The sequence below is a fragment of the Lotus japonicus genome, chromosome 1 (assembly GCF_012489685.1).
Source record: "Lotus japonicus ecotype B-129 chromosome 1, LjGifu_v1.2".
Taxonomy (NCBI): domain Eukaryota; kingdom Viridiplantae; phylum Streptophyta; class Magnoliopsida; order Fabales; family Fabaceae; genus Lotus; species Lotus japonicus.
In genome coordinates this window covers 37,493,405-37,519,192 of record NC_080041.1, presented here as the reverse complement: position 1 = coordinate 37,519,192, position 25,788 = coordinate 37,493,405, and the positions used below count along the sequence as shown (strand labels likewise).

Sequence of the window (25,788 nt, the reverse complement as noted above, 5' to 3'; positions counted from 1 at the left end):
AGCAAAGGTTTTCAGAAAAGTGAAAAGTGAAAGGTGAAAAGGGTATTTATAGAAGAAAAAGGAAGAGAGAGAATGAGTGGGAAAGACTGTGAAGGGTCGTGGGATCGTGGGATTTGAAATTCGAAAAGGTATGAAATGAAAAGACATAACTCCTCGAGACGCACAACTGCATTTATGGCAAATGATAACAAAATCCCGGAAAAGAAGGATACGTGCGTCAGTTGAAAAGACGTGTTTGACAGGTGTGATAACGGCGAGATATTGACAAAGATAAAAAATGGCGATATATAAAGGAACAAGAAAATGGCGAGAATTCATAAGCAAGAATGTGACGACAGGCCCATGACTACAAAGAATGGTGATATACTGTAAAGACGTCTCGACTCAAAGAACCTAAGTCTCATGTCTTGGGGGAATGTGGACTGGGCGGGACACCTACACAAATGAAAGAACGGCGACACAATTATCAGAAGAACGAAGTAAATGATAAAAGCAGGCGACGAAGCAACGTATAAAGACATTTCGACTCAACTTACTTAAGCCTCATGTCTTGGGGGCATGTGGACTGGGCGGGATATAAGTATCCCTTATTCCCGCCCAAATCGAGCATTTAGGTGAACGAAAGCAGCCATGGCGGGGTTTATGGAACAACGTCGAAGCCCGCCCTTCTTCTGGATGGGTCCACGCGCCAGCTGGAAGATTCCTTTAGTTTTGTCTTATATGTATAGAGGCTTGGGCCCCGGTTGTCAGGCCCAAGTACAGTGAAAGTCCACGTTATGATCATTCCCTCTATAAAAGGAGAGGTCAACCCTTTGTAAAAAGTACCTTTTGAACATTTAATGAGAATATTCCTTTTATGATCCTTTTAGTACTCTGCTAGGGTTTACTTTCTGTCAGTTTCCGACGGCAGATCTCCCTAATACAGAACAAAATCATATGACAATAACCTCAAATCAGATATCACAACCTTAAAAATATAACATCAAATCAGATATCAACAACTTCAATAATATAACATCAAATCAGATATCAACAACCTTAAAAATATAACATCAAGTCAGATATCAACAACTTCAACAATATACATCAAATCAGATATCAACAATCCTCAACAACATAACATCAAATCAGATATCAACAACCTCAATGAGTGTCCTGTAGTACAACTATGTGTTACTTCCAAGATAGGTCCAATCAAAAGCGTCTCGCAAGACGGGACAGTCACCTGGAACGAAAACCATTGACCTGCCACTTAATATGTCACGAAGGCCCCACACAAAATGCCACACAGGCTCCACAATATGCCACACAAGCCACACACAATATGCCACACAGGCTCCACAATATGCCACACAGGCTCCACAATATAATCCAATAACGCATATAGCAAAATCAGCAACATAGAATTTAATCATATATATATATATATATATATATATATATATATATATATATAAACAGAATCAATCAACCTAAAATTAAATCATGTATCAACAGAATCAGCAAGATGTTAGTGCCCTATAATGCGACTATATGCTGCTACCAATATGGATCGATCAATAACGTCTCGCAAGACGGGACGATCACGTGGGACAATCACCACCACACCGCCACTTAACGCCACTATGGACGGGACAATCACGTGGGACCATCGCCACTACATTGCCACTTAACGCCACTATGGACGGGACAATCACATGGAACCATCGCCACTACATTGCCACTTAACGCCACTATGGATGGGACCATCGCCACTACATTGCCACTTTAGGACATCTTGAAAGATGGGACGATCACGTGGGACAATATCCACCACATCGCCACTTTATAACGCCTTGAAAGACGAGACAATCACGTGGAACCATCGCCACCACATTGCCACTTCAAGTTCAAGCCCTATACGCCACAATTAGCCAACAACATCTCATCAAGCTCAGTGGTCACTCAATCCACAATTCCAAGTCTAATAATCAAGTCAAGTATCAACAATAACCACGTCTTATCCACTAGAAAGCAGAAGTGACAGAAACCAGTAAACGACCGAAGCCTCTCAGAAAACGGAGACACACGTCTCAATAAGTTCACTCGGCCGAAGCCTCCATAAAACATTTGACACAAGCCTCAGAAACAGTCAACATAAGCAAGCATACAATATTTCAATCAACGCCAATCAAATTAAACATCTTCATCTCAAGCACATGCAGTGCGAATAAATCATGCAAGACTCAAATGACGCTCTAAAACTGAGTTACCCTTACCTTAGCCAATTTCCCCATCCAAGCTCAACATCCCAGTCCAATCCAAAATAAAGCTCCCGAACTCAGCAAGTTCCTCGGGCGTCCTCCTCAGTTGTGAAACCTCACCAATTGCTTCAAAGTCTCTTTCCTCAGCTCAACTTGTTCCAAACCTTAAGCAAAGTATCATTGCTTAGTCGCTAAGAAACAAAACAACTAATAACACTATCAAAACTCGAAAAGAAGCTTTCGAAGCTCTAGAGTTCAACATTTAGGCACGAATGGACAATAAGACATGTTTTCGCTAAAATGCGCATAACTCGAGCTACAGAACTCGGAATGACACGAAACCAAAGCCAAAATTTCGACAATGGAGAGGGCTACACTATGGCTCAGGGCATACAAACCCAAAAATTATTTTTGGACACGGTACAGCTCCAAAAAGTTTCAGCCACTACCAAAAAATAGGGTTTCCCGACTTTTCTTCGATCTAAATTAATTCCTAGGTATTCTTTAGGTATAGTGTAAGGATGTGATTCATTACAACATACTTTGCTGAGTGTACATATTACTGATTTCAAAGCTCTCCAAAATTTTTGTTTTTAGGTTTGTGTTTGAGGACCAAATTGACTTTATCAAGGAATCGGTGATGGATGGAGATAAGGTATTGTAATGACTGGACTCATTAGACTTAATGGTGATATTCTTGTGTTTGAACCGGTCTTGCTTTGCAGTTTGATTATGAAGAGACAGAAGATTCCCTTGAAAAGTCCAGAGCAAAGGGAAAGAAAGAAAACCTTAGATTTTTCTGTCTGACACCTCGCCGGAGTAAAGGTGGGGATTGGTCCCCAATTATGAAGATAACCCAACCAAGATAAAATATTAAATCCTAAAATAAACTAATCTTAGATATTTAGAATCCTGACAAATGATAATCAAATTTCTGCAATTATTTGGTTGGCTGTTGATGTTGCACTCATTGCCCATGTTCTTTTTGTTCTATATGATTGTGCAATGATTCTTATTTGGTTACTGGTGATGTGGTACTAATTAATGCATCATCTTTGCTTATAGTTGGATGCATTTGAAGCGTATGTTTGGGTTAAATGAATAACTAATCTTATTTGTAGATGATAATATCCTCCTGTTTACGTACCTCTGTTTTTGTGATAGGATATTTCTCGTTTCCGACCTGATCTTAAGTTGCTAATATCAAGTGCTACCCTTGTTGCGGAAAAGTTCAGTGACTACTTTGATTCTGCTCCCATATTGAAAATTCCAGGGAGACGGTATCCTGTTGAGATAAACTTTTACCAAAGCACCAGAAGCTGACTACTTATATGTAGCTATTGTTACATCACTTCAAATTCATGTCACTCAACCTCCTGGAGATATATTGGTATTCCTTACTGGTCAAGAAGAAATTGAAACTGCTGAAGAAATCTTGAAGCATCGCACTAGAGGTTTGGGGACTAAAATTGCTGAATTAATTAATAATATGCCCCATATATGCCAACCTACCAACTGAACTTCAAGCTAAAATATTTGAACCCACTCCTGAAGGGGCACGAAAGGTTGTTCTTGCTACCAATATTGCAGAAACGTCATTGACAATTGATGGGATCAAGTATGTCATTGATCCAGGATTCTGTAAGATGAAAACTTATAATCCAAGAACTGGTATGGAGTCTTTGTTAATAACCCCCATCTCAAAAGCTTCAGCAATGCAAAGAGCTGGTCGTTCTGGAAGAACAGGGCCTGGAAAGTGCTTCCGGTTGTATACTGCATACAATTTTCACAATGATTTGGATGATAACACTGTACCCGAAATACAGAGAACTAACCTTGCAAATGTAGTTTTGACTTTGAAAAGTCTTGGTATTCATGACTTGTTACACTTTGATTTTATGGATCCTCCGCGGCTGAGGCCTTATTGAAAGCCCTGGAGCTTCTATTTGCTTTAAGTGCATTAAATAAGCTTGGTGAGTTAACTAAGGTAGGTAGACGGATGGCAGAGTTCCCACTTGATCCTATGTTGTCAAAAATGATAGTGGCTTCAGAAAAGTACAGTTCAGATGATATAATTTCCGTTTCTGCCATGCTTTCTGTTGGCAACTCAATATTTTACCGCACAAAGGATAAACAAGTACATGCAGACAATGCGAGGATGAACTTTCACACAGGAAATGTTGGAGACCATATTGCATTGCTGAAGGTTCAGTAACTTTTTTTTGTTGACTTATCTATTTCTCCTTTTTTCCATGCTGTAAAATGTCAGGCTCAATTGTTGACCTAATTACCAATTGAGTTGAGTATATGTTGTTTTGTTAGCATTCTGCATACCTCCAACCATTAGTTAATTAGTTAGAGCTAGTTAGGTTGAGTTAGAGAAATAACAGGATATAAATAGCAGGAGGGAAAGAACAAAGATCACCATTCTGCCATGTTCTATCATTGTGTATTTATCTTTACATCTACCTAGAACATTTTGTCATTCAAATCATGAGATATGGCTAGGTTATTATTGCAGTGCACATTTGAATTTCATGTCAAGTTGTATTTTGTTATTGATATGTTTCCTTATTCTAGATTGTTTTTAAACCTTATTGTTACATTTTGTTTCATTTAGGTCTACAATTCCTGGAAGGAGACCAATTATTCAACACAATGGTGTTATGAGAATTATATACAGGTATAGTTCTTTGTTTTGAAATCCAGTACTTACCACATTTATATTTAGTGGAACTGCTAGAAAATGGTAGTAAGTATTGTAGGATACACCGATACGATACACAATATGATATGTTTTTTGAGGACTGACGATACGAATCACATGTGTGAATCAATTTCTCCCCTAAAACGCACTTGAATCGTTTGTATCGTATCGTGAATCGCACTTGAATTGTTTGTATCGTATCATGCATTTTGTCATGTTAATGATGTTTATTGGAGGGAAGAACACTTGCAATTTTTCATCTTTTGATTATTTTGAAGTTTGAAGTTTATTAAGTTATTGGATCAAAACATAATTTACCAAGTATGGAAGTACTTTGCATTTGTCATGTTATTGATGATTCTAAAGATGATGAACACTTGCACTTTGTCATCTTAAGATTAATTATATGATTTATACCATATATTTTTCATTTATGACGTATTTTTGTGTGTTTGTATCATACGATACGATTCACGAGTCAAAAAATAGGTCTTTCGATTCATGATACGATTCACGATTCAACTACCATGCTAGAAAGTAATATACAGTTATAATGATAAAAAAAAATTATTTTAGAATACAACTGAACACTGGGAAGATTTTTTTTTCCATAAATAACTGTTTCAATGTTATTCTTATTGATTGTTGAGATGTATGGTGTTTTTCTCGTATTTTTTTATGGTGCTAGGTTAATAGCTATTTTAGAGGGTTTCAAATAGATTTGTTTGCTATGCTAAGTTGTACTTAGCTTTTGCATTTTGTTTGTTTTTTTGTTCATTTCTTCTTTCTGAAGATTACTTTAATAAGGATATGTTATCCTTTCTTTTATGACTGATAATATTTCAACAACTACCAGATTAAATGAGGCCATAATGTCTTTCCACGAATCTTGTTTATTGAGAGGCCATTTAATTGCAAATTTTGGATTTTCAACTTTTCTTGGTATCGGTTCACCTCTTATCTTAATAATATATAAAGTGCATCCACCAAAGTGGGCCACATTGCTACATAATTTCCACATGTTTGCATTCTATTGGTTGTTACTGTAACACCCCGATTTCCAGGTGTCACTTTAGTAACTCAAAAATAAACTTTACGCGGAAAACATGTATTTTTTTTTCTTTTTAATAAAGCGATAGAAAAATAAAGACATAACCCAGAAAACTAAACTAACCGATGTACAACATATATAAACATGTACAGCCTCAGCTGCACTCCCACGTCATGCGCACTCGCAGTGACTCCAAAGTAGTGTGCCCGTAGGCAAATATATATACAGATCCAGAAGTGTGAGTGAGAAAGTTATAATTACAATCCATTAGGAGAAGGTCGGCCTCAAAATGGCCTAAGCAAAGACCCCTATGGTCCGACTGACTCACTGTGATCCCTCAGTAAGAGAACCACACAAAAGCCATGCGTCGGGAACCTACCCTGTCCCAAAAGCAAAACGAATCAGAGCTCTACACAAAATATGACGCCTGCCTAAACCTACCCTCCCAGTACCGCTCAAAGCTCATCCTCCTCCTCCTCGTCGCTCGGCGAGTAGCTGTCAACGTTGGTGTCGGAGTCAGAGTCTGAGTCCACAGCGTACTGAAGTTGGCAAGTTGAAGCTCAGCTCCATGCGTCGTAAAGCTCCCTTCGTTAGACGTCCACGCTCGTCAGTACGGTCCTCCACGACCTTTCCCCAGTGCGTCGCTCGATGACCCACAAGATAGATCACCCAAGCGGTGGGGGCATGTCGGTCAACCAACTCAAACCTGATCCCCCCCGAGGGAGAGACCATCGAAACCCAAATCGCCATCGACATCTGGCAGCAGGCCGACCGCCCAAACACAAACATGAAACCAAAGCCAAGGCGCTAGGGTCAACTCACGGAATAGAGTAGATATACAAACAACATGTGATTGGGGGATATATATATATATATATGTTATTATATATATATAAATATATTCCTAGCATGTTATCGGCTCTAACAATAATTCAGTAATGCAAACAACACACAATTCCAGTCAAGGTGAATGTATGCGTGAAATGCAATTCAATATGATCCGGATAGTTGTTTGGGATGGGCACCACGAGTCTGCACGACACAGGCCTAGTGTCGCCAACTCTGCTCGGGTGTCGCTTACAAACCCATGCATAGTCGGATCAGCCCCAACCATCAAAGGTCGTGCCACTCTGCCCGCTATGCCGAAGATACACCCAGGTGTTCTTCGATGAAGGCAATTCCCCAACCTTCGTGAAGCTTTCCCGTTCTTCACCGAGGCCCAATCTTTCGATCGTACAAACCTCGAATGATGCATGATGCAATATGATTAGCCAAACATCGAATCGTCCTCACAACACAAGTGTTTAGGTTAAAACCCAATTTCAAAACCCAAGAGTTTAGTGTCGGTCAATACAACACAAACTCCAACAACAAGAGTACTAGAGTACTCGGTGACCGCCCGTCTTCACCGTAGATCGCCTCTGTGGCTTCCACCAATTCCCAGTAACTTCAAGACTTGTCGACATCTCCCCGTCTTTCACAATCATTTCCCCCTTTAGGTTCCCTATGGTTCATTCGTTACTGAAAACGTTTCGAATTTAATTAGTCAGGTTATGAGTTTAATTCTTTGAAGACTAAGTTCTCTAAGGTCTTTAGTTTCCAAGATTCTGTTCATTCTAAGTTTGCCAAAATCCCACCAAATGTAACCCCCCGGGGAAAGTCTAAGTATATAAACGATAGCTAAGTCTCAAACCTTGTGTTTGGACTTGCCTAGGGTTGTTCATCCAACCCGAAAGATCAAAAGGAATCAATTCAGTGATTCTTCGCTCCGAAGTCGCGTCAATACGTACAATTCAATACAACATCAATATCAACATAAGTTATGAAAACAGTCATAACAATAAATCATCAACATAACCAATATCAAAATCATACATAAGTCGAATTTATCGACGCCTATCATGCAATCTTAGCTAATATGTAAGTTGCCCTAACCTCGAGTTGCTCCAGCCTCGTGGTCTAGGTTTTCTTCACACAATTGCTCTGAGAAACCCAAAGTTCCTTCAACTCAACCTCGGAGAAAACAAGCAGAAATCCAAACAAAATCGATTAGCTCGATCACACACAACTAATTAACGATAGACAAGCATTTAAAGCTTCAGAGTACAACAATCGAATACGAAAGGACAAGTTTTCGCAAACGAAAAACTCCCCCCCCCCACACAAACATGCTCTCGGCCACAAGAGGAAAAAGGCTCCGGCTCTTTTTCTTCGATCTAATTTAATTACAAGGTAGTTTTAGGGTAAAACTAGGGTAAAGAAACTGTCGGAAAATTTTTAGAACAATCGGGTCAAAATACGGCTATTCAGGGGCGTTTTAGTCCAAAATAAAAGCTAAAAAACTCCAAGTTAAAACTTCGGAAAACAAATTTGATAGCGATGTTCCTAACGACATTTGTAGCAACTAATCCTAAAGGCACTAAGTCGGATTGCGACTTTTCGACATTAAAGTTTCGATATGTGCACAAATGGGTTTTCTAAGCAGTTTTTCAGATCTTTGACAACTCGATCAAAATAGGCGAACAACGGCGAGTGTTCTAGGTTGTTGGGCAAGTATATAAGATATCCCAAGCGAGAAATCAAGAAAAACGGATAGTTTTACGAAAAGCTCGAAACTTTGAACACAAAACCAGCTAAAGAAACGCAGTGAAAAGAACGATCAGAGGTAAGAATCAAGCTAGTTACCTCGATACCTTGAAGTAGGGACAAACAGCTCGAAGATCGGTCGAGTTTCGGAGAAAATCTCCTTCCTCCTTTCTCTCCTCAAACTCGCGGCCTCCTTGGGAAGTTATGGGAGATATTTTGATTTTTTTACTATTTATAGGAATGTGAAATTGCGGAAAAATGAAAATTTCGCGATTCCGATTTTTACAGCACGTTCATCGGTGAATTCTAAGCGAGATTCTGGCGACAGAATTCCAGAACTCAAAACAAATCTCTATAATTAGGGGAAAACGATCCAAAACGATCCAAAAGCGGTGTAAGTTAATCTGTCCCGAAAAACTACTTTTTGTTGTGAAGGTCAGACGACAAAACTTCGTTCTGAAGAAAGATTGGAAACATCAAAACAAATCTGGCAACGCGGGTGGAAACTTCGTTAAAAGCTCCGAATAGGAAAAGTCTTCCTTCAGTGATTGAATTTAGGGTTTTTGAAGTAAAGAAATTAGCGTCGTCGAACTTCCGAGAAGTGAATACTATCGTGCGTACAGTCCAGGGTTCCGAAATGAAACACTGGTCGAAGGAAAAATAAAGAGAACTTCTTATTTTTCCAAGGATTTGAAATCTCACTTAAACGTTGCTTTAAGAGCGAAATTAGCCTATTCTGGACACTCTCGCCATAAGGCAGGTGTGCAGACGACTCGTACTAACTCCTAAAACAACTATGAAACATTCTTCAAGCAATTCCTGAACTTTCTTCTTCATTAATCTTTCTCAAACGGCGAACTCCTGTCACGCTTACACTGGTTCTACGCGTGAGTCGGAAAAGTAACTAGTTCAGTAAATCCAGGTCTTACAGTTACCATTGAATTTCCAAATGACATCGTTTGATTGGTCCACATGTTTAATTTTCATTGGTCGAATTTAATGAGTCAATAAATCAACAATTAAATAAATCAATAAATAAATTAATTAATAGTTGATACCTTCTGATGCCTTTCATGTGGAATCAATTAATTTGATACCATTGGTTTGACTTTTTTATTTTCATTAATTATAAATTTTAATCATTCAATCAACAAAATTTGAAATTCTAAATTTGAATCATTTCTAATTATGAATATAGATAGTGATAATGGCACATGATGAATCATTCCAACGTGAATGTCTACTCTATATTTTTTGCAATTAATTGTTAAAAAATTTTAAAAGTAAAAAAAAAAAAGCATATTAAAAAAATTGTGAACTTGAACGTGAATGTCTACTCTTTTTTTAAGAGATATGATGACTAAAATGTAGTCAAATACTATATATAATGTCTAATTATTATCAACTTAAAAAAGTTATCATTATCCACTAAAAATTTGAAAAAACGAATTAATACAACATCTTAAGATATTCGATTATACCACTGTATAACTTTTCAATTTAAATGTTACCGTAAAAAATTAAATTTGTAATTCATAATAAAGAGTAAAAAAAAAATTATCAATTTTTACAATAAAAACATTAATTTATTTTTGAGTTTTTATTTCAGCAAAGTCTACCTTAATTTCTTAATTTTCGCCTTGACTTTTTCTTCCTCCCTTCTAACTTCTAAAATTATTTAGTTCCTCAATTTTCGCCCAAATTCTCAATCTCCATTCAAATCCCTAAATTTCATAATTATGCCTTATTCTATTTTGGTTCACTTACACACTATATAATGAATTATATATTTTCAACCATATTGGCGTACCCCAGGAGTGTTTTCTCTTCTAGGTACCATTGTATTCAACTAATTTTTTGTTTCATGCATTTTCACCTTTCTTTTTGAATTTCGTTGAGTTTTTTCAGTCTTATTCTCCTTGATGATTTCTTTGTCCCGCGGCAATCAGACTTGCTTTTACATAGGGTGCCTCTATTCTTCATTTCTTAATTTATGTTTTTAAATCTCACTCTTCATATTTGACTTACATTCTCAAAACTTTTTGGTCCGGTCATTCATTTTCTAGATATTTATGCTCATGTCACCTTCTAAGTCATTCATTTCCCTCTAAAACAAAAAAACTCATTTCTGAAGGTATGAAAAACGGTAGAAAGGGGGGGGGGGGTTTGAATAACGTTTTCAAGATAAAGCTTCCACCTTAAAGATTTTGACAAATCTTTCGAGAACTTAAGTGCTAAAGATAAGAGATAGAAAAGCACACAAGGATTTTATCCTGGTTCACTTGATAAATCACTCAAGCTACTCCAGTCCACCCGTTAAGGTGATTTCTTCCTTCTTAGAATGAAGGCAATCCACTAATCAGGTAAGAGTTACAACTGCACTTGAAACCTACAAGTGACTAACAATGACACTGACTTAGCTCACACTAAGATTCACTCTCTTAGTCTTCTCTAGGATCCGATCAACCTTGATCTCCTAAAGGAACTAAACAAACTGTTTATCAAAGAATTGTTTACAAGAGATTTGCTTCTAAAAAGCTAATAGTAAACTCAATGAATTTCAGATGAAAGAAAGCTTAGAAGAATTTGAATTTGTCTTGCGCGTATATGAATGCTTCTAGCCGCTTCTTTCAGTCTTCAGCCTCTTTATATACTCCAAGGATTAGGGTTGAGCGTTGCATGGGAAATGCTACCGTTGGAGGGCAGTTCTGGAAAATCCAGCTTCTGCTGTGTCTGAGACTGTTAGGTAGGTCGTCAGGAAGGTACAGTTGCTTTTGTACTTGGATAGCGACTTGACCTTTAAACCTAGGAGACTTCTGATCAGGAGAAAGCTTCATGTTGGAACTTGTGAAGCCGGTTGATCAGAGTCAGAGGGAAAGCCCAGATCCTCTGACCATTGTTTCTTCTGATTCTGAACTCAGAGGGAAGTACATGGTCTTCAGAGTATCTTGCTTCTGGACATCAGAATTTCACTAATTAGTTTCTGGATCTTCAGAGTCTTCTACACCATCAGAATATCTGATCCTTCAGTGTTTCTTGGTTATCAGACTTTCTGGATCTTCAGAACTTCTAGTGACTGAGTCCACATCAGAGTTTGTATAACTTCAGAACTTCTGAAGCTTTTCCACTGTTCATACTGAACATGGTGAATGCGAAAGCGTTGCTTGGGTCGCTCTTTATACACAGTGCTTCTGATTTGTGTGAGATTGAGTTGAGGTCAGAGCCTGTAAATAGCACACTCAGAAAAACACGTTAGAGTACCACAATTGTTCATATCAAAAGGTTAACTTGTAATCATCAAAACATAGAGTTGTACTACTAGATCAAAACTTGATCTTACAATCTCCCCCTTTTTGATGATGACAAAACTAAGATTTTTGATGAACAATTCTTAAACATTAAACTGAATTCACTCAGAGTTTAGAGATATAGAATAAGACTTATCCTGATGTGAATAGTTTATCTTGCTCATTCTGAATTCAAGTCACTGCTTGATTCTGAGCTTAGCTCCCCCTGAATCTAATACTTGATGAAAACATTAGTAAAGTCTAGATTCTGAGCTAAATGATATAAGAGTTCAGAGTGAAAAACTTATGACATAGATGAAAATAGAGTAATCAGAGCGCATAAGTAATCAGAGTCACGGAGAAGGTATCAGAGTCTTGGGTATCAGAGTCAAATTAGAATCACTTCAGAGGAAGTGAAATGTATTCCTTGTATTTGCCCAGTGACACATCTATGGTCATAAAGGTGGAACTCTTAAATTCTCCAAAAGAAAAATAAATCACACTAACACATCTTACACATCAAAAACTGGGTTTACTCCCCCTTTTTGTCATAAGCAAACCCTTAGAGAAGGTCTAAGTTTAAAGACAATTAAAACGATGCATGAATCAGAGTTAGGCGAAATAAATAGAAGAGTTAATGCAAGAGAAGAACGTTTACCACCGGCCAAGGGAGTAAAGAGGAGGGTCAGTTACCAAGAACTTAACCTCGAGAAACTGTAGGAGCATTAACTTTCAGAGAGAAAGTGAAGCCTATATAAAGCGTTGGAGAGAGAGGTAAGCTTCAGAACATCATACCAGAGAAAAATGGCATCATACATGAGCGCATTAGAGGAGCTGAGAAAGAGAGCCTTTGAGGAGGACTTGTTTCTCAACATTAGGCATCCAGAGGGTACAACAACCATCTCAGAGCTAACACGGACACTGCTGGAGGAGGACCTGCGTCCAGAGTTGAATAGAGACTTGAGGGAATTTCTTGCCTTCGTGGAGGAGGTGCAAGAACTCAGCCAGCTTGAACTAAAGCTGCTGGAAGAAAAAGAGATCTTGGAAAAGAAGCTCAAGACTGCAGAAGAGATTCTGGAGAGGGATGAGCTAAAAGACAGGCTCAACAACATCCAGTATGCACTGGAGCGTCTGGAGAAGGAGAGGTCAGAGCAGCGCCAGGAGTGCAGAAGAATGAGGAGGGATCCTCCATTCTAGGATTTTAGGAAAAAGAAAAAATGTATGATGTAAAAGCGGTTATGATGAATAATAAAAAAAAAAAAATTTGCAAACATAATGTCAGATATATAGATATATATGCATAGATAATCACAAACGAGCAAAGTAAAGATTAACAAGAAAGAGCCAGAGGTTAACGAAATAAAACACAGGTAAAGAAAAAGAAATCAAAACGAAGAGATCCTAAAGCTAGGGTTTATCAGATCGACGCAGAAGTTCCATCATCATTTGCTTCATTTCAATCAGCAGAGACTCATGAGTGTCAAGACGTTGTTCCACAATGTCGAGTCTGGACGAGTTTGGCTGTGTAGAACTAGAAGGAACATTCTGAGCAGCGTGAGGAGCTGGAGTGGAAGCAGAAGCAGCAGGAGTAAAAACTACGGGTGCAAGTGCTTGGCATCTAAGAGCTTCAGCCTCAGCTTCAAGTCGTTCTGTCTCTAATCTGGCTTGTTCAGCTTGAGCTGCTGCTTGACGTGCAGCTTCTTCTGCTTGTTCTTTCTTTCTTTTGGCTTCTTCAATAGTATCAAGTAGCTTATGTCTTTGTTCTTGTTCATGAAGAGCCACCCTTCTAGCAAACCTTGGCTTTGCAGCCTCGATCCTCTGACTTCCCTCTGCATTCAGTAGCTGCATCATAACGGGAACTTGAGCCACTAGCAGAGTGCTCAGATTGTTCCACTCTTCAGCCACATGTTCAGCATTCTCGCTTAGGTCAGTCTGACCTTGCACATTGCGTAGCATCAATGAGGCTTCATGATGGAAAATATTGATGCACTCAGAGAGAGATGTGGGTCGGAGGTGAGTGTAAGGAATTATAGAGAGGTTGGTTTCAGGAGAGGCTAGGTGATTGCTGCTGTGAGCTTCAGAGGCACCTTGTGGAGAGCCAATGTTAAACATTTGAGCATTTGGTTCAGAGGTTCCAAGGTGAGGTTCTGAAGTTTCAACCAGAGGATGGGGTGATCTAACTGAGGAGTGGTTAGACACAGATTGTTCTGGTTCAGGTTCTGGTTGAACAGGCTCTTGTTGGTCAGGGGCAGGGTGAGCTTGTTGAGCCAAAGGGTCTGCCTCATGTAAAGGATTGGCCAAGATAGGTTCATCTGGGTCAACTAGACGTTCAGGTCTAGGGCCAGGATATCTCCTAGGGCTTGGACAAGTGAGATAATATTCTTATAAGGTAGACACCTTTTCTTTTCTAACTTCCATGAATTTTCGAAGGGATTCAGAGTTGTTGGAAGGAGAAGAGTCAGCAACATTTGTTGGGAAGGATACAGGTGTAAGGGCTGTGGAAGAGTCTGTATCCGTGGTTATGGGAGCCAGACGTTCTGTTTGGTTAGGCTCTGGTTTCTCAGGGATGATGGGTTCAAAAGTTAATGGGTTGTACTGGATGGTAATGGGAGAGGTTGGTTCATCTGGCCTAGAGGGTTGGTTCTGGAGCAAATTCCAGAGAGGTGCTTCAGTAGGAGAAGGTTGGAAAAATGAAGACCTTGGGGAATGTGGTGGAGAGGTGGTTTGTGCAGCTGGTTGGGACTCAGGAATGGGAGTGAGTGGATTTGAAGATTGTTTGAGCATGGCTGATATGGGGAGTGCATCAAATAAATTCAAATCATCATCAGAAGCAACTGCAGACTTACTTGATTGTGCTGATGATCTTGTCACTCTGGCAGGAGTTTCAATCCTTCTGATCACTTCAGCAGCTGGTTCCACCCGAGTAGGCTTCATCACAATTCTGACCTGCTTCTTCTTCTTCTTAGGAGAAGGAGGACCATCCTCATTATCACCATCATCACCATCATCTGGCTTGCTGGTTTCATCATGTTTTCTCTTGGATTGACCAGCCTTCTTCCCTTTGGTCAGAGGGACATCTGATTCCTCAGAAGATTCTTCTAGGATCATCTTCCTCTGAACTTTCTTCTTAATAGGAGAAGGAAACTATGGAGCTGGCGGCAGTCTGCTGAAGAATTCATCGAGATCAATTTCATAGCCTTGAGCCCTTAAGTCTTCAACATAGCACCTAATGGCTTCAGGATTGTCTGCCTGTGTCCACAGAGGGTAGTCATTCAGAGGCACCCTTCTACTTCTGATTTCAGAAGATGTGTCTTCATGGGCAGGAGCAATCTTCTTCTTGACTAGGCCCATTTTCTTTAGAGAATTCGCAGTGAAGACATCACTGACAATGGTGGTCAGATCCTCTGTGCATCCAGCATTGACCAGATCTTGAATGAGGCCACTCTCAATGAAGAGATCAGACAACAGTCTCCCAAGGGGGATATACTTGATTGCTGACTTGATGGAGGCAGTAGTCCTAGACTTCCGGATACACTCCTTCAAGTAGGAGAACAGGAAGTAGGGAAGGCAGATCTTCTTCTTGTCTTGGATGAAGAACAACATCGTCTTCTGGTTGAAGTTGATGTAGTCTGGGGAACTGCCCTTTGGTCTCTGGTTTATGCAGTTGAGCAGAATCTTGTGCCAGATCCTGAGCTTGGGATAAAGGTCCATCACTTTGTAATTAGTCTTGCCCGGTTTGTAATTGGTGTACAGGGCCTTGTTGGTCTCATCCTTCGTCTTGGGTTTCAGCTTCGATTCAGTGAATTGGAAACGATACCCAAGAGCAGTTTCTGCACCCAGCAGATTCACGAAAGACTTCTCTGTAATGATGATCTTCCTTCCAAGAATGTGAGATACCACCTGAGTATCATCGCAGTCGGCGTGCTTCCAGAATTCCTTGATCAGTTTGTCATACACCGGTCCTCGAAGCCTGTTGAAGTAATTTCCCCAACCTTGAGCTTGGACTTCAGGACGAAGATCATACCCATTTGTAGCAAGGTTGTCGAGGTCGAATCTCCATTCTGCCAGTACTTGAAGTTCCTCAGGAGCATATACGCAGTGAACGGCACAGCCCCGTTCTGCAATCGGAATAATCTGCTCTTGAGCTTGACCTTGATCTTGATTCGGATTCTCAGGACCCCTTTGACCTGTTGCTAGACCAACTACCATATGAGGGAACTGGGTTGCATCTGCAGTAGCTCTTCTGGTTTGACTCACCATTTTTGGAGCGGTTGAAGGTTTAGGTAGAAGATGAAGGTTGAAAGATGAAGAGAGATCGAGAGAGAAATCGAGGGTAAGCGGTTTTGAAATAGCAGAAGAGAGAGAGAGTAAAAACCGAAAGTGAAGGAGATCGTGTGTGTATAGTGGGTTTTGACAAATAACCGTTGTTGATTCAAAAAGCAATTTAAAATCAACGGTTGAAAATTAAAGATAGATAGTAACAGTAAATACACATATCACACACAGGAGAGAAGCACATCTACACGCAACATGACAGACTGTCACACGGGCACAAGGAACTATGCATCAGAAATACTGACACACGTGTTGCTATCTCAGCTTCAGAGTCAGTACCAATGGGTACACACACTCTGATTGAGTTACCTTCTGGACTAGACATCTTCTGATCAAGAAGTATCATAGTCAGAGGTTCTGATCCATCTTCACTCTGGACAAAAGTCCATGTTCAGATTTTTCAGAATAAAATTAAATCTATCCTCTGCTAAGGGCTTTGTAAAGATATCTGCCCATTGATGGTCAGTATCAACAAACTTCAGAAGAAGTACGCCCTTCTGTACATAATCTCTAATAAAGTGATACTTTACCTCAATGTGCTTTGCCCTTGAATGCAAGATAGGATTCTTACTCAATGAGATTGCAGCAGTGTTATCACAATAGATTGGGATATTGCTCTCAAGGATCTGATAATCCTCCAGCTGATGTTTCATCCAGAGCATCTGAGTGCTGCATATTGCTGCTGAGATATATTCTGCCTCTGCAGTTGATAGTGCAATGGTTGATTGCCTCTTGCTTGCCCATGAGACTAGATTGCTTCCCATAAATTGACAATTTCCAGAAGTACTTTTTCTCTCTGTTCTATCTCCAGCATAATCAGCATCACAATAACCTGAAAGCTTATACTCTGATGTTTTCTTATACATCAAGCCAAGGTTAGTGGTGCCTTTCAGATACCTTAGGATCCTCTTAACAGCAGTTAAGTGGGTTTCCCTTGGATCTGATTGGAAACGAGCACATAAATGAACACTAAATAGTATGTCTGGCCTAGATGCAGTTAAGTATAGAAGTGAACCTATCATGCCACGATAGAGCTTCTGACATACTTTACCACTTTTATCTTCTTTCTCCAGAATGCATGTAGGATGCATTGGAGTCTTGGCCACTGTAGATTCCAGCATATTGAACTTCTTCAGAAGTTCTTTAGTGTACTTGCTCTGATGGATATATGTTCCTTCTGGTGTTTGATCAACTTGTATTCCCAGAAAGTACTTTAATTCTCCCATCATACTCATCTCAAATTCAGCCTGCATCATCTCAGAAAATTCTTTGCATAGAGATTGATTAGCAGAACCAAATATAATATCATCAACATAAATTTGCACAATTAAGATATCATCTTTATAAGTCTTGCAAAAAAGAGTTGTATCTACTTTACCCCTTACAAACTCATTCTCCAGAAGGAATGAGCTGAGTCTCTCATACCATGCTCTGGGAGCTTGCTTCAGACCATAGAGTGACTTCTTCAATTTGAATACATGGTCTGGCTTCTTCTCATCTTCAAAACCTGGGGGTTGATGAACATAGACTTCCTCTGAAATATAACCATTTAAGAAGGCACTCTTCACGTCCAACTGATGTAGAACTATGTTGTGATTCACTGAGAAAGAGATCAACAGTCTGATTGCCTCTAGTCTTGCTACTGGAGCAAATGTTTCAGTGTAGTCTATTCCTTCCTGCTGGCTGTAGCCTTGAGCAACTAGCCTTGCCTTGTTTCTGACTACATCTCCTTTCTCATTCAGCTTGTTTCTGAATACCCATTTTGTTCCAATTACATGGACACTCTCAGGCTTCTTCACTAAGCTCCAAACATCGTTCTTGGAGAATTGATTCAATTCTTCTTCCATGGCCAGAATCCAATCCTTGTCCTGAAGAGCTTCATCTATGGACTTGGGTTCAATTAAGGACACCAATCCTTTCAGACTGAGCAAGGTCTCTTCAGAGGGTCTGAAGGCTGATCTGGTTCTGACTGGTTCGTCTTTGTTGCCCAGAATCAATTCCTTAGGGTGAGCTGCAGTGATTCTGCTCTTCTTCAGAGTTTGTGAGTCAGAGGGACCAGCTTCTTCCTCTGGTTCATCTTCCTCTGGCTCAGCTTCCTTTGGAGCTTTGCCTTTGTCAGAAACATTAATGCTTAAATCTGCAAACTTCTCAACTAGCTTTGACTGGTCAGAGTCAAGCTTATCGTCAAATCTAACATGAATAGATTCTTCAATAGTCTTAGCATCAGTATTATAAAATCTAAAACCTTTAGATCTCTCAGAATAACCAAGTAATAGACATTTAGAAGATTTAGCATCAAATTTATGCAATCTATCCTTAGTATTGAGAACATAACAAACACAACCAAAAGGATGAAAATAAGAAATGTTGGGTTTTATGTTCTTCCACAATTCATAGGGAGTCTTATTCAGAATTGGTCTCACAGAGATTCTGTTCTGAATGTAACATGCTGTATTTACTGCCTCTGCCCAAAAGTGCTTAGCCATGCTAGTTTCTTGGAGCATGGTTCTAGCCATCTCCTGAAGAGTTCTGTTCTTCCTCTCAACAACACCATTTTGTTGAGGAGTTCTGGGACAAGAGAAATCATGTGCAATTCCATAGGAATCAAACAGACTCTCAAACTTGTCATTCTCAAACTCTCCACCATGGTCACTTCTGACACGCACAATCCTACAAGCCTTCTCGTTTTGCACTTGGGCAATGAAGGTAGAGAACACAGCATGAGACTCATCCTTGCGGATTAGAAACTTTACCCATGTCCAGCGGCTATAGTCATCAACGATAACCATCCCATATCTCTTGCCACCTATAGACTCAGTTTTCACTGGTCAAAAAAGGTCGATATGCAGAAGTTCCAACGGCCTTGAGGTTGAGACAACATTCTTTTCCTTGAAAGGGACTTTTGTGAATTTGCCTTTCTGACATGCTTCACAAAGAGCGTCTGAAGCGAACTTCAGATTGGGTAAGCCCCTGACAAGGTTTAGCTTGCTCAGCTGAGAAATCTTTCTCATACTGGCATGCCCTAACCGTCTATGCCATACCCACTGCTCTTCATTAACAAACAGAAGGCACTTCACATTCTGAGCCTCCAACTCAGATAATCTGATCTTATAAATGTTGTTCTTCCTCTTGCTGTTAAACAGAACAGAGCCATCGATTTGACTTACAGCCCGGCAGGACTTTTGATTGAATATAACATCATAACCCTTGTCAGCTAATTGACTTATAGACAATAAGTTATGTGTTAAGCCGTCTACCAATAACACATTATCAATGCATGGACTACTATCTACACAAATAGTACCAGTACCAACAATTTTACCCTTTTCATTTCCTCCAAAGCCAACTTCGCCTCCAGGCTTAAGTTTTAGCTCTTGGAACATACGCCTTTCTCCCGTCATGTGACGCGAGCATCCACTGTCCAGATACCATGATTGGTGTTTCAGTGGAGCTATCAAGGATATCTGCAACATAGATAATCTTGTCCTTAGGTACCCACTTTCTGGGTCCTTTCTTGTTAGTTACCCCAGAGGTTCTGATCACCTTGGGTGTCTCAACATGATATTTTAAAGGAATATTTGCATGATATTTAGACATAGAGAAAGATCCCTTTTTAGGAGGGTTTTAGCAACTTTAGTAGGTAAAGGATCAGGCAATATGGTACCAGAGGGAACAAAGCATTCATACAAGGATTTAGCTTTAGACACAGAGGGCTCATTTCTAATTGGTTTAGAATAGCCAATGCCATGCATTCCATTTCTGCTTACGCCATAGATCATTGAAGCCATTAAGCTTCTATCCACGCTTTTAGCTAGGAATCTTTGAAAATACTTTTCATACTTAGACTCATTTCTACAATCAGAGGCATCACAAGCAACAATTTCTTCTAACTTAGCAATCTGGTTCTTAAGCACAGAGTTAGAATTGATCAAAGCATGATTATCATTTTTCAAATCAGAAATAATTTTCTCATGTTCGGAAGGAGTCTTGGAAACAACAGATAAGTCCTTTTTCAGCTTCTTATGCTTAGACAATAAGGAGTTATACTTATCCATGATATCAGACAATGCATGTTTCAGTTCAGAGGTAGAGAAAGAAGCGAATACCTCATTTTCATCGTCTGAGTTAGGATCTCCTTCTGATTCTGAGTCAGAGTCAACAGCTCCCTTTGACTCTGCTTCTTTGTCTTTGACAATAGCCATGAGTCCTTGGACTTCACCATCAGAGTCAACATCCTCTGACTCTGATTCATCAAATATCACCATTAGACTCTTCTTTGTCTTGAAGTGCTTCTTTGGCTTTTTGTCCTTCTTCAACTTTGGACAGTCACTTTTGTAGTGCCCTGATTCTTTGCACTCAAAGCATGTGACTTCCTTAAGTGAGGACTTCTTCTGATCTGAGGATTCAGACTTTCCTTTTGCCTTTCCAGAGCCTTTGTATTTGCTCTTCCTGTGCTTCCAGATGCGATTGAGTCTCTTGGAGATCAGAGTCAGCTCATCTTTATCAGAATCTTCTGATGCTTCTTCAGATTCCTCTTCTTCAGCTTGAAGAGCTTTTGACTTCTCAGCCTTAGCCTTTTCAGATTTAGATTTCAAGGCTATGGACTTTTTCCTCAGATCTTGCATCTCTGAGCGCTTCAGCTCATGGCATTTCAAAATGCTGATGAGTTCTTCTAAACTCATATTCTCAACATCTCTCGTGAGCTCTATTGAAGTCACTAAAGGCATCCAACTTTCAGGAAGACACCTGATGACCCTTATGACATGATCTTTTGTTGTGTAGCTCTTGTTGAGAGGTCGTATGCCAGCTACAAGCAACTGAAATCTAGAGAACATTTCTTCAATGGACTCATTTGGCTCCATGATGAAGGATTCATACTTTTGGATTAAAGACAATGCCTTTGATTCTTTGACTTTCTTGTTTCCTTCATGAGACATCTTCAGAGATTCGAAAATGCCTTTCGCAAACTCACGATCTGTAATCTTCTGGTACTCTTCATAGGAAATAGCACTTAGAAGAATTGCTCTTGCTTTGTGATGTTGTGAGTACAGCTTCTTTTGATCTGCAGTCATCTCTGACCTTGGGATCTTCTTGCCATCTGCATCAACTGGACGCTCGTAGCCATCCACAATAATATCCCAGAGATCTGCATCGAAACCCAGAAAGAAACTTTCCAGTCTATCTTTCCAATATTCGAACCTTTGACCGTCGAACATAGGAGGCTTCGCATTGTAACCATCTCTTTGAGTTTCACTGGTGGTGGCAGCCATTGTTTTTCACACCGGCCCGGATCACTGAACACTGTTAGGTGTGGTAATCAGAACTTGCGCTCTGATACCAATTGAAGGTATGAAAAACGGTAGAAAGGGGGGGGGGTTTGAATAACGTTTTCAAGATAAAGCTTCCACCTTAAAGATTTTGACAAATCTTTCGAGAACTTAAGTGCTAAAGATAAGAGATAGAAAAGCACACAAGGATTTTATCCTGGTTCACTTGATAAATCACTCAAGCTACTCCAGTCCACCCGTTAAGGTGATTTCTTCCTTCTTAGAATGAAGGCAATCCACTAATCAGGTAAGAGTTACAACTGCACTTGAAACCTACAAGTGACTAACAATTACACTGACTTAGCTCACACTAAGATTCACTCTCTTAGTCTTCTCTAGGATCCGATCAACCTTGATCTCCTAAAGGAACTAAACAAACTGTTTATCAAAGAATTGTTTACAAGAGATTTGCTTCTAAAAAGCTAATAGTAAACTCAATGAATTTCAGATGAAAGAAAGCTTAGAAGAATTTGAATTTGTCTTGCGCGTATATGAATGCTTCTAGCCGCTTCTTTCAGTCTTCAGCCTCTTTATATACTCCAAGGATTAGGGTTGAGCGTTGCATGGGAAATGCTACCGTTGGAGGGCAGTTCTGGAAAATCCAGCTTCTGCTGTGTCTGAGACTGTTAGGTAGGTCGTCAGGAAGGTACAGTTGCTTTTGTACTTGGATAGCGACTTGACCTTTAAACCTAGGAGACTTCTGATCAGGAGAAAGCTTCATGTTGGAAATTGTGAAGCCGGTTGATCAGAGTCAGAGGGAAAGCCCAGATCCTCTGACCATTGTTTCTTCTGATTCTGAACTCAGAGGGAAGTACATGGTCTTCAGAGTATCTTGCTTCTGGACATCAGAATTTCACTAATCAGCTTCTGGATCTTCAGAGTCTTCTACACCATCAGAATATCTGATCCTTCAGTGTTTCTTGGTTATCAGACTTTCTGGATCTTCAGAACTTCTAGTGACTGAGTCCACATCAGAGTTTGTATAACTTCAGAACTTCTGAAGCTTTTCCACTGTTCATACTGAACATGGTGAATGCGAAAGCGTTGCTTGGGTCGCTCTTTATACACAGTGCTTCTGATTTGTGTGAGATTGAGTTGAGGTCAGAGCCTGTAAATAGCACACTCAGAAAAACACGTTAGAGTACCACAATTGTTCATATCAAAAGGTTAACTTGTAATCATCAAAACATAGAGTACGTTGTACTACTAGATCAAAACTTGATCTTACAATTTCTTCAAAAACAAATCTGACCTATTAATTTTGAGGTTTTTTTTACAAGAGGAAAACATTAATTTTGACCATATTCAATTAGTTAATCCAATTTCTTCGAAAATCTTCTAGCCCATTAATTTTGAGGTTTATACTATTTATAATTGTATTCAATACATTAATATTTTTGTTTACTCCAAAATTTTCCAAAAAAAAAATGTAAAATATTATTAACTCAAAATAAAAGTTTTTATTTTAAAGCTAGGAAGTTTTTTTTTTTTTTTTGTTTTTTTAACACTTCGAGCATAATTCTTTTATTTGTTTAAAACATAATAATAATTTTAAAAACTAAAAAAGTCTTTTTAAAAAAACTAAAAAAGTAAGGATTAATTTAACTAAGTATTATTTTCATCCACTCCAAAATTTTCAAAAACATATAGTAAATATTATTAACTCATTAAGTTGAATTCGAATTTGAATAATTAATAGGTGATCAATAGTAGTTTTTTAATTAATAGTCTATAAATAGCATGTTTAAATATGTTATAATTATATGAAAAGTTATTCACGTTATTTTAAATCTGAATTTAATTGATTAACAATCTCATTATTTCAAAAAAAAAATGCAATTTAATAATACTTAATGCAAAATTTGTCAACTAGAAATGTTTGGAAGATCATATTAATTAATGTAATTTTATTCAAATTTGAATCTTAATAATATATAAAGTTCATCCACCAAAGTGGGCCATATAGTCACTTAAATGATATATGTTTTAATTTTATTAGTGGTTAAAATGAATTTCCAAATGTCTTCTTCTGATTGGTCCACAATTGATGATTTCTCATTAGTCCAAATTGATGACTCAGTAAATTAATAAATTCAAAATTTAATTCATTCAACTAATACATTTAAAATTTAAATTTTGAAACATGTTTAAATAGGAAATAATTATGTTCTACAAATTAGTTGCTAGAAAACAGGACTAGAATATTTTTTCTTTTATGTTCTACAAATTAACACTAGAGATAAACAATCAAGAAAGATAAAAAATTATTATCACTTAACACATGTGATTTTGACTTTTTTGCTTTTAGCCACCACGCAATTTTGACTTTTTGTTTTGTTTTTTGAACGTGACTGTTTTTTTACAGTAGGAAAACAAGCAATTTTAACTATGAGAATGGAATCTTTCACAAATTCACCTCAAAAGAAAAGTTATTAAATATGGCTTCATTTATATAACCAAATCGACCAAAATAATGAGAATGAAATCAATTCCCAAATAACCACACCATAAATATTTCTGATTTAATGAATTCAAACCTGTTATCAAATCCTAGCATTGATTTTGGACACACCAAATGACAATTTGAAACACGGCGCATTTCTAAATTCTAATGCAAGTTTTCTTTCAATAGGTTAAATCAAAAAATTAAATTTCAGCTCGCAATAGGTTAAATCACCAGATGAATAGATTGAAAAAATGCTACAAATCAGTACTAGAATAATCCTGCCTTTATAAATCATATAAATCACCGGATGAATGAATTGGTATTCTTCTAAAATGAGAACACCCCAAGTTTTTGGAAAATAACTTCCCTCACCTTTTTTTGAACGTAACTTCTCTCACCTTGATTCTTCTATTCGTGAATTTTTTTTATTTGAGTTCCTGCTTGTGGCTTTGAAATTTGGTGGTGGATTTCCTCATGTGTTTATGTTTCTGTTTGGGGGATTTGGCTTTAATTCGGTGCTCTTCAGCTTTAAGATTTGGGTTTTATGTTTGTGTTGGGAGAGATATTTATTTTGGCTATAATTAAGCTTCATATGAAGTTTGGTAGTGAGGTGATGATTGGAAGAAGATGAAGGATCGGAGAAGGATTTTTGCTGGGTGAGTGATTGGGAGAAGAAGATGATTGAGAAGAGTTTTATTGGTTAATTAATTTAATTAACCTAATTAAATAATATTTTTTGAAAGATTAAATAATATTTAATTATATATTTTATGATGTATAAAAAAATTAATTATATTTTGTTAATAAAAAAATGAAATGGAGTTTTGGTTATAGTCCTTCTATTAGCCACGTCATCATTTTTTTACGGACATTAATGGTAAGGGCTAAAAGCTCACTATTATTTTCCAAAGAATTTTTTTTAGAAGGGCCAAAACCAAAATAACACTATAATAGAGAGACCTACAACATATTTAAGCCTTGAAAAAAATTAAAATTTTCAAAAATTGTGCCCTTTTTCATACTCTCAGTGCTATAAAACTCCTCAACTTCATTACAGTTCAAGCACGAAAAAAAATTTCTTCCATACTGTTGATTTCATCTTTTCCCAACAATTATATATCTTTTGCTCCATGGCTTTGCAAAACTTTGTTGTTCTATAAGATATCGGGAATGTTTAATCTTACCTATTTTTATTATGAAATGGTATAAATCTCTTTTGTATTGGCTCATATATAATTTTAGTTTTTGTTTTAATTTGCAGGACTTTGTCTTGGTTATTGAATACGAGGCAATGCGGCTTAAACTTTTAAATGTCGGGACGTGCTACATTGTTGACCCTCTAGGAAAAACTTTAGTGTTGAAGTCCGAAGTTCATGATGGGTTTGCTGTAATAACCGATGGATGGACTGACATTCGATCATTTTACAAATTCAGTTTCAATTGTTGGTTTCTTTTTTGCCAAATAAGAAAATCCACCTTTAATATCTCTATTGAGGCTTTAGACGAGATAACGTATCACAGTTATCCTGTTGTCACAAAACCTAAAAATCTTATGTTTGTTCGTCCTTTAGTTCCTTTTACTAACAATAGAGATATTCCTTCTAAATCAAAAATTGATAGCGATCGCCGAGCTCTTATCATATAAAAGGAAACTTCCTGAAATCATTGTGAGACTTTCGGCTTATGAGGCTTCAAGAGTCCAATTCGTAAGTTGGACTTTCCATTTGAGTATTTGTCGCATTCTTTATGTTTTTATTAGTAACATTTCGTCGATTTGATTGTTTGTTGGCTAAAAGTGAAAACTAT

General features: G+C 38.2%; 1 pseudogene; it reads left to right on the top strand.

Annotated features, from left to right (window-relative positions):
- The first annotated feature begins 3,248 nt into the window (after nt 1-3,248).
- On the top strand, nt 3,249-25,627 carry LOC130734698 (pre-mRNA-splicing factor ATP-dependent RNA helicase DEAH1-like; annotated as a pseudogene).
- The last annotated feature ends 161 nt before the right edge of the window (nt 25,628-25,788 follow it).